The sequence below is a fragment of the Ornithodoros turicata genome, chromosome 1 (assembly GCF_037126465.1).
Source record: "Ornithodoros turicata isolate Travis chromosome 1, ASM3712646v1, whole genome shotgun sequence".
Taxonomy (NCBI): domain Eukaryota; kingdom Metazoa; phylum Arthropoda; class Arachnida; order Ixodida; family Argasidae; genus Ornithodoros; species Ornithodoros turicata.
The window spans coordinates 36,306,433-36,317,082 of NC_088201.1; the positions used below are offsets into that span (position 1 = coordinate 36,306,433).

The window sequence follows — 10,650 nt, forward strand, 5'->3', positions numbered from 1 at the left end:
ACTGATAAGACACCTGCTAGCCACCCCCCGCTTAAACTTTCGGTACATTGTGCTGCTTGGATTCCTGTTTAATCAGCCCTCCTGATAAGGGTGCTCCTTCGCCTCCAATTGGTCGATTTCAGCACCTGGACTTCCCATGATGCTCTATTCATACATTACATAATACGAGTGATCGGAAACCTGTTGCTCCAGACTTCGCTGTCAGCATGGTATGTTGCCTTACACCCTGCCATATGCGTCCACAAAGCCCTACCCGTGGCAAACGGACGCGTATTATGAAGTATACGTTCTCTTTTACAGCCAGAGTGTCTCAGTATCCACATCGGGCAGGCCGGTGTCCAGATGGGCAATGCCTGCTGGGAGCTGTACTGTCTTGAGCACGGTATTCAGCAAGATGGCACAATGGCCAGCGACAAGACGATGACCGACGATAAATTTATCACGTTTTTCTCCGAGGCTAGCTATGGGCACTACAAGCCCCGCTCAGTGTTTGTGGACTTGGAGCCGACTGTCATAGATGAAATCCGCAGTGGGGCTTGTAGGAAGCTGTACCACCCAGAACAACTCATAACCGGTACGAGCGTCTCTTTCACTACCCGTATTATGATCTTTCCCTCTTTCAGGCAAGGAAGATGCTGCAAACAATTACGCCCGGGGCCATTACACTGTGGGCAAGGAATTCATCGAAATCGTAATGGACCGCATCCGGAAAGAGGCGGACAAGTGCATGTCCCTTCAGGGCTTCCTCATCACACACAGCCTTGGCGGTGGCACTGGTTCAGGCTTCACCTCTTTGTTGGCTGATCGCCTTTCCGTGGACTACGGCAAGAAATCGAAGCTTCTTTTCAGCATTTACCCTTCTCCCAGGGTATATCTTGCAAGAGATCCGAAGAACGCTTCTAATGTCATTGCACTCTTCAGGTTTCCACTGCGGTCGTCGAACCTTACAACGCTGTCTTGACCACGCATGCCATGCTTGAGAACACTGACGTCGATTTCCTCATGGATAATGAAGCTTCCTTCGGAATATGCGAACGGAAACTTGATATCGAACGCCATCCTACACGCACCTGAATCGTCTCGTGGCTCAGGTGAAGTCTTCTGTTACAGCTTCGTTACGCTTTAACGGCGCCCTGAACGTGGACCTCAACGAATTCCAGACAAATTTGGTTCCTTATCCCAGGTACGTAACTTTTGATGTAAGATATTCTCATTTAACGTTCCTTTGCTTTGTATTGTAACTTTTCTCCAGGATTCACTTTCCACTGGTCACCTATGCTCCTGTGGTGTCTGCTGAAAAGGCTTACCACGAGCAATTCACAGTGGCAGAACTCACGAAGGCATGCTTTGAGCCTGCAAGCCAAATGGTTAAATGCGATCCTCGAAATGGAAAATACATGGCCTGCTGCCTTCTTTACCGAGGTGATGTAGTGCCAAAAGACGTGAATGCAACCATTGCATCCATTAAGCTCCAACGCACTATTCGTTTCGTCGACTGGTGCCCCACAGGATTCAAGGTTAAGCCACGCTTCGTAGCTAATACATCTCCCTTGACACATCCCCAACTCATTTTCCAGGTTGGCATCAATTACCAGCAGCCCACAGTAATCCCCGGAGGAGACATGGCCAAGGTACATCGTGCGGTCACTCTTTTGGCAAACACAACTGCCATTGCACAAGCTTGGGCTCAAGTCAACTGGAAATTTGACCTGATGTTCGCCAAGCGTGCCTTCGTCCATTGGTACGTAGGAGAGGGGATGGAAGAAGGAGAGTTCACCGAAGCACGTGAAGATTTGGCGGCACTAGAGAAAGATTACGAAGAGGTTGCCAAAGAAGACGAAGGCGACGAAGAAAGTGGCGTAGAATATTAATTTAACTTGTCTCCGTTTCATTTGTTAACATTTTGTAATAAATTATTTTGCTACTTTAGGACTTGATATTCAGCCGAGCAGATTTCTATCCATATTGTACAGCTTGCGCCAACAGTCTACGGAACACGCGAGCGGCGTTTTTCTCTGCGCCGCGCCACCCTAGCGGCGGCCGGAGCGGACGGGTCCATTCATTTCGAAGGGGCGCAGGGCATAACCCAGGCAGCGACCCACCGTGGCGTTTGTAGCAATTACCCCACAAGGGCATGCCCGTGGAGCGTTTCACCGGGCAAATTCCTATCGCAGTTCGCAGCTGGGCCATTCCAGCCGAAACCAGCCAGAGGTGTAGCTCGACCCTCTTCGATTTCGCTGAAAAAAATTCTATGCATTCCCATATGGGTGTGTGTGTGTAGGATATAAACTTCTTTTCTCGAGATTTTGCTTTCTTGAGCATTGGGGGCGCCTCGAACTTGGCCCAAACATGAAAAAGTGTTGTCCGTTCCGCGCGTCCTTCTGACACATACAGACGACATTTCTGCCCTTTCTTTGTCTGGTGCTAGAGGGGAAGGGTCCATCTAGCTTCCCAAAGAGCATATGGAACGAGAATAAATCTGGTGTCGTCATAAGAGCTCAAGAACGTATGAGCGTTTTGGGCCAAGTTTACGATAAATTTTTGACAAGTTGCCATTTTTTCAGGAGCCCGAGATTATTTATGCTCACAAACTACTGTGGAGATTCGCTTCACATAAAAATTTGAAGCTGACTTGTGCTCATTGCTTAATTAAGCAATCGAGAATATCGAGCGTTCGTAAAAAATGACTTTTCAGATATTTTCACATACCTGAGGTCGTCTAGGAAGTGAAACAAATCGTGCCATTTGTAGAACAAGTCTTCTCCTGTAATATATTGAAAATCTACAGGTTTATTTTTCCTTAAACGAGAAAAAAAGATTTTTTCCCCTCACCATACTCCGCTGCAGCTCATTCGTTAGTTGAGGTCTTCTAGGAAGTAAAATAAACGTGCCTTTGTGGAAAACACCCTCTCTCTTAAAGGGACTATGAAATTTCCCGAACCCCATACTTTTTTTCGATGGAAACTGTTCTTCCCGCAGAGAAACTAATATGCCACAAATTTTTCCGGACGAAATCGCTCAACTCTGCGAGGAGCGCGCGCTGGAAATGTCTCTTCCGCGTTCCTCCTCTCCCGCGCATATTTCCCTGCCGATGGTGTAACTGTACGGACCGCTCTTCGGTTCCCCGTTACGTCACCGGTGTTGCACAATGGCAAGTAATGCCGCGAGCTCGCGCTGTGGCTGCCGCCACTGCCGAAATCTGCCGATCGCGCGAAAGCTGCTGTCATGGAGATTTCCACTCCCGATGAACGCACACGCGGGATCCTACGGCGCATGCTCCTGGCGGGATTCCTCGGCTCGGCAACACGTCACGATGACGTGTTGCTGAGCCGGCCGTGGTCGCGTCAAGTTACCCGTTGTGTCTCTGCTCGGCAGCTCGCCACGGCGTGGCGCGAGCTGTCCTCCCTTCGCCGCTCCGTTTAAATTCGCTCCCGAGAAATCCGCTCGCGCGACGAAAGTAAAATTTCGGTTCTAGACTCAGAAAAATGTATTCTTTCGAACGAAACGAAGAAAAAAATCGTTTCATAATCCCTTTAACACTTTGAAAGTCTACATGTGCATTTTTTCATAAGCGAGAAAAAAAGTCGTCAGCGCATTCATATCCCATCTGTAAGGTGCCATTATCACCCTTCGAAGGAAATTCGCCTTAAAGGGACTATGAAATTTCCCGAACCCCCATACTTTTTTTCGATGGAAACTGTTCTTCCCGCAGAGAAACTAATATGTCACAAATTTTTCCGGACGAAATCGCTCCACTCTGCGAGGAGCGCGCGCTGGAAATGTCTCTTCCGCGTTCCTCCTCTCCCGCTCATATTTCCCTGCCGATGGTGTAACTGTACGGACCGCTCTTCGGTTCCCCGTTACGTCACCGGTGTTGCACAATGGCAAGTAATGCCGCGAGCTCGCGCTGTGGCTGCCGCCACTGCCGAAATCTAGCTGCCGATCGCGCGAAAGCTGCTGTCATGGAGATTTCCACTCCCGATGAACGCATACGCGGGATCCTACGGCGCATGCTCCTGGCGGGATTCCTCGGCTCGGCAACACGTCACGATGACGTGTTGCTGAGCCGGCCGTGGTCGCGTCAAGTTACCCGATGTGCCTCCGCTCGGCAGCTCGTCACGGCGCGGCGCCAGCTGTCCTCCCTTCGCCGCTCCGTTTAAATTCGCTCCCGAGAAATCCGCTCGCGCGACGAAAGTAAAATTTCGGTTCTAGACTCAGAAAAATGTCTTCTTTCGAACGAAACGAAGAAAAAAATCGTTTCATGGTCCCTTTAAGGCCAGTTCCCACATATAGCGCTTCCCTACATAGCGCTAGAAAATTGCGCTATATTTTCCTCCTCGCATTGCTGCGAACCGCTATAAAACCACTCTTGTCGAAGTAGAGCCTCAGTCAACTTTTCTAGCGCTATATTGAGCGGTGAGACTGTGTTAACCAATCGTGAGCGTCTTCCAGCCGTGACGTCGCAGGAGCTGGGGTTTGTTTTGCTGGTTTTGCTTCTAATCACTCGAAGCAGCAAGGCGGGAAGGCGACGACGACGGCGACGTGAAAATGGCCACGAGTTTCATCTCGCCGTGCATGTGCCAATTCATGGCTGTTTGATTATACTATCCCAAGCAGCAAAATGTACTGAAAGTTGGGTGCAATAGGGGTGGACGGGTAGGTGGAAGGCCTTGAACAGACTCGTGGAACTAAGGAACATCGATAAGACACATACCGTCCACCCCTATTGCACTCGACTTTCAGTACATTGTGCTGCTTGGGATAGTTCGGTATCGCGATCACAGCATCGAAGGTGTCATCTGCGTTCATGCTACGGATATCCGGCGCGGATAGTAAACAATCACAGAGGTACCGGTGCATCACGTCGCAACTAGATATCCCGTGACTGCAGCAGGATAGCGCTCTGTGCTCGGTAGTATGTGAGAACGGCAACCGGAAAAAGAGCGCCAGATTTTAAGCGCTGTATGTGGGAACTGGCCTTTACTGTTAGTTCTACCGCGAGTACTCACAGCCGCCTCTTCGTAGCAGCTTCGTCGTCGTTTCTGGTTGTCTGACTCATGATTCATGACAATGTTACGGTACACAATTCCAAATTCCAATTGCTGCTGTTCCTGTACACCTGCACAGCTGTTCCTCTGACTCAACGCCGAGGCCGTACGGTTAGAGATGAAATTGCTGAACGTGGTGCACAATGAGGCATGCTCCATCCAGGGCACCAGGAGGTACTGTTACTTAGGGCCTATATCTTCTGTTCAGGCATATGCAGCAAAAACGTCTACTTCCAGTGAAACAAAGACAGTGCACGTACAGCTATTTCTTCTTCCTTTTTTTGACTTTCTGATGTGAGAGAAGTGCGCGCGAGACCGTAACAAATGGTTTCCAAAGACTGTTACGTCGCGTTCTGACGTGCTGTGAGTCAATAGCTATGGTCAGCTGGCGCAGTAAGATCCACAGCAAACAGTGGAAGAAAAATTATGATAATGGTACCTCACAGAGCGGATGCAAACGCGTTGACGAAGTTTTTTCCCATTTAAGAATAAATACGCCAGCAGATTTTTAATTAGGAGATGGTCTGTTCTTGAAATGGTGTGATTTTTTCACTTCCCAGATGACTTCAGGTATGTGAAAACAATCATAAATGACGATGAATCTGTTACGAAGCAGCGACTGTGAGTGTTAAGTTGGTAGAACTTGGCACAACAGCAGAAGGCGAAATTCGTCCGAAGGGTGATAATGGATAATGGTACCTTACAGGCGGGATGCAAGTGCGCTGACGAATCTTGTTTTCTCGCGTAAGAACAAATACACCTGTAAGTTTTCAAAATGGTAAAGTAGAGGGTTTCTTTTTCACAAAAGAGGGTCACAAAGTTATCACTTTTTACTTCCTAGACGACCTCAACTAACGAATGAGCTGCAGCGGAGTATGGGGAGGTAAAAAAATATTTTTTCTCGTTTCAGAAAAAATACGACCTGTCGATTTTGAATATGTTACAGGAGACGATTTGTTTCACTTCCTAGACGACCTCAGGTATGTGAAAATACTACGTGAAAAGTGTCATCTTTTGCGAATTGTGGATATTCACGGTCGCTTAGTTAAACAATGAATATAGAGCAGCGTCATATTTTTACGTGAAGCTAATCTCCATATAGTAGTTTATGAGCACAAATAATCGCGGGATACTGCGAGAATGCTAACTTGCTGAAAATTAATCATAAACTTGGCCCAAAACGCGCTCCGTTCTTAAACTCTCACCACATCACCAGATTCGTTCTCGCTCCATGTGGACTTCGGTAAGGTAGATCGACCCTCCTCCTCTAACACCATGCAAAGAAAGCGCAGAAATGTCGTCGGTATGTGTCAGAAGGACGCGTGGAACGGACAACACTTTTTCATGTTTGAGCCAAGTTCGAAGCGCCCCCATGCTCAAGAAAACAAAATCTTGAGGCAAAAAAAGTTTATATCCTACATACACACCCCTAAAGGAATGCACACAATTTTTTTCAGCAAAATCTAAGCTGGTCGAGCTACACCTGTGGCTGGTTTTGGCTGGAATGGCCGAGCTGGAAGGTAACAGGAATGACACAGAGCGACAACAGTTGGCTTCTGCAGTTTCTTTTCTCTTTTTCGTTCGTCTTCCTTCTATTTTGTCTGGGGATGACGGGCGCTGGCAAATAAAAGCGTACGATATTGACGTAGAAACAAGGGAAGAAAGAGCCAAATGACACTTCATTAATATTCTATTTAGTATCGCGTGAAGCGAAAGAAAAATGATATCTTAAAGATAAAGATATCATTTTTCTAGAGTATTCAGCAACATCCGACCACGCCTTCTTCGGCTGTATGATGCTTGGGGTCTCCCTCACACCATCATCACTGCAACTGTATAAAAAGACAAAGCCTTCTTCACCTCAGCAGGCGAAGCCCCGATGGGGTAACTTCGCCAATAATCCTGGCGGTTACCGTGGTACAGGGAGCTTCCCAATGAAGACTACTGAGGGACGCTCGCATGTTTTTTGTGGTGGGTAGTCCTCTTGGACTACCCAAATCCCAGAGCAAGAGGGTTAGCACGCCCCTCCCTCTCCTGTGCCACCATCATCTCTCCCCTCCCTCTTTCACCCTCCCCTCTTCTCACTCCCCTGGGTGCACCGAGACGCCACTTCAGAGCGGGCTGACCGCACCTTCCCCCTACATCACCCCCCCCCCCCACACACACACACACACACCTCAGCACTAGTTCAAGATGACCGGCGACAGGATTAGTCTGGAGCGGAGGCGACAGATCGTGTCCATGTCGCTTGCAGGGCATTCTCAGCGAACGATTGCTCAGAGGTGGGATGCTGCTTGTCTTCGGTGAACCGTATCATTCAGCGCTTCCGTGATGAAGGGCAACTTGAAGATGCACCAAGGTCTGGACGGCCGCGGGCAATGACGTCGGGCGAGGACAGGGCAATAATTGCTGCAAACGTGGTCGACCCGTTTCTGACGGCTGTCGATCTAAAGAAGGAGCTGAGCCTGCAAGCGTCGAGTACAACCATCCGACGAAGATTAGCGTGCCTCGGGGGTCTCCGTTCCGGAGTCGCGGTTCAGAAGTCCGCGCTGAAGCCGGAACACTGAGAGGCAAGACTGGACTCTGCCTTACGCTACGCGGAGTGTGACCCCGCGCAGTGGAGCCACGCGCTGTTTACTGATGAGGCAACGTTTAGTAAGAAGTGGTCCCAGAGGGCGCGGGTTTGGCGTCCTCCTAACTGCAGGTAATACCTTGAGAGTCCGCGCCTGCTTCGAGACGGCCCTACTCATTTTTTTTTTTTTTTTCCTTTTCAGATATCTACCCCAGTACGTTCACAGCGTGGTCTCCAGTGGACGGCACTCCGTGAGCGTGTGGAGCGCCCTTTTGCACCAGGGCTTGGGGCCTCATGTCCGCCTAGACGGCCGCTTCAACGGAGCAGCATACGTTAGAGTCATCGAAGATCATCTGCTCCCATACGCCCTTGACGGTCCTTTCCCTGACGGTTGCTTTATTCTGCAGCAAGACAGAAGCCCGGTTCACACGTCGTCCACTGTCCAGCGCAGACTAGACGATCTTGGTATCATGCAGCTTGAGTGGCCCGCGTGCAGCCCGGATCTGAACGTGATTGAAAATATATGGGGCATGATGAAATCCGAATGAGCAAAAAGCGGGCGCCAATTCGGTCCAATGACGCCTAATGGGAGGCGATAAACATGGAATGGACGTCCCTCAAGGAAGACGTAGTACTATACCTCGTGGGCCGGCTCTATCAATCGCTGCCAGACCGCATGTCCGCTGTGATCTCCGCGAACGGGGGCTTCACGCGATACTAAATAAAATATTATTGAAGTGTCATTTGGCTCTTTCTTCCCTCTCTTGTTTCTACGTCAATATCGTACGCTTTTATTTGCCAGCGCCCGTCATCCCCAGACAAAATAAAAGGAAGACGAGAACGAAAAAGAGAAAAGAAACTGCCGAAGCCAACTGTTGCCGCTCTGTGTCAGTTATCTTCCAGCTGCGAACTGCGATAGGAATTTGCCTGGTGAAACGCTCCACGGGCATGCCCTTGTGGGGTAATTGCTGCAAACGCCACGGTGGGTCGCTGCCTGTGTTATGCCCTGCGCCCCCTTAAAATGAATGGACCTGTCCGCTCCCGCCAACTTCCGGCCGCCGCTAGGGTGGCGCGGCGCAGAGAAAAACGCCGCTCGCGTGTTCCGGGGACTTTTGGCGCAAGCTGTACACAGGTACCAACCCCTGTGACCTGGAAAGTTGTTGGACTCTGTTTGACCAAACCCACTGTGCAGCTGTCTTTTGCGAACCGTTGCCTAGGTAATTCACCATTGAAGTCACTGACTCGGACCCTTATTTAGTGACACTACTCGACGTAAGGGCATTTTGAGGCCATTTCAGGCTTTTTCCAGGCCTGCCTGGAAAACGTTCAGCGCCCATGGTTTTTCTTTTCCTGTGTATCGTGCTTTCCCCTTGTAGACAAGGAAACACAGATGGCATACAAATTGTTGGTTGGTAAAAAAAAGAAAAATATGGAGATGTTGGCCCAACTCTACATTGGGCCGGCTACTCCAGTAAGCTTATGGTAGTGAGGTGTGGCTACCAAGGAATCTAAAAGGATGTTTGTTCCACAAAAGTCCTGAGGAGGGGATGACAGAGCGTGAAACATGTCGATGTGCTGCTGGTCAGTCACCGAGTACCTTCTTGAGGTCAAGAGGGCCGTTGTCGTGTCTGACCAAGACATCCCAGAGAGCTTCTCGACTTGCCGTGAATCGCTCGCAGCTGAGCGGTATGTGGTCAGTGTCCTCTCACAACAAATACAAACTGTCTTTGTGATCGCGGCATAGATGTCGTTGTCTGCAAATTCCGCAGCATGACAGTGAGCGTTTTGGGAAGGCAGCATCTCATTCTTTTTGTGAATATGTCGTTTCACAGCTGTAGCCATTTCTCCGAACTTCTGATATTAACAGAGATACGATAAATAAACCCCGAAAAACACCCTCCGAATATGCAAAAAAAAAAAAAAAAACACTTCGAAAACCCGGAGCCCCAGTTATGCAGAGTGTTTCAGCTAAAGTGATAAAAAATTATAACTGGCGACGTACTCACCGGAGGATTGTGGAACTTTCGGCAGTTACCTTTTGGAAACTTTTGCCGCCATTTCGGAAGGCTTTCGGCGATTTTTAATTAAGGGAAATTAATTTTTCAATGAAACTTTGAAAATTGCAAAGCCGACCTCACTTTTTTTTACAGAAATATGAAGTCCTCCACGGATAACCGCAGATCCAACAAAAACTATGCACATTATAGCAACAGAAATAGTCGAAAAAAATTAGTGAAAGTTGTAGCCCCGCCTGCTTACTTGTCGCAAAAACGCGCGCGCGAAAGGTGCGGCGATAGGAAGAAGTGTCCCCGCCTCTTGTTTTACTTTTCTTCCCCCTTGACCTTGATGCTGGTGACGACCGTCTCATCACAAATAGCTCACGAGATAGATCCCTGTTTCATTCCCATTTGCCAGCTTTTATTATCAATAAACGTCCACGTAGAAAAGATGCAGGGGACAACTGTAAAACCCACCCATGTCGGACCAACAATAGAAAAATACCACCATCCAGGTCGGGTGCAGCGAATCAAATCGCGTTTGTGCTACACATTGAATGGCGTGCAGATTTCATTCTCCATTAACGCATGAAAAAAAAAAAAAAAAAGAACATATATTCTAATTTCACCAAATCGGGAGGCCGAACGATAACACTCGGTCGGCTGTATTTTCCAAGCCCCTGTATTTTCCTGCGCGCAGGGGCTTGAGGGACCATTTTTTCCCGCCCACGCAACCAGGGACCATTTTTTTTCGGGACCGTTTTTCCTACACCCAGTCGGCTCCCTTTACAACCGTCTGATTCGTCATGGAAACGGAAAAGTGTGCACTTCCTTGCTCCGCTCTGAAACGTCAGTCCAAAGACGGGAGAGGAGGTGAAGAGCTGAGTGGTCGGAGTAGCTTGGAGCTTGGATGCTTGGATCAGCGATCAGCCACTGGGAACAGCTTGCCCAGAGCGCGAACGCGAGACCGTGGAAACATGGCATTTTGATGTGCATGTTTAGTCTCACAACCCCTTTAATGCATCTACAGCCC

The 10,650-nt window shown here is 48.9% G+C and overlaps 1 long non-coding RNA gene and 1 pseudogene across 1 annotated transcript in view; one reads left to right on the forward strand and one right to left on the reverse strand.

Moving 5' to 3' along the window:
• The window catches only part of LOC135378007 (uncharacterized), a 28,342-nt gene that overhangs the window by 16,425 nt on the left and 1,267 nt on the right, over positions 1 to 10,650 (reverse strand). The window lies entirely within an intron of this gene.
• Positions 110 to 1,929, forward strand: LOC135378002 (tubulin alpha-1D chain-like; annotated as a pseudogene).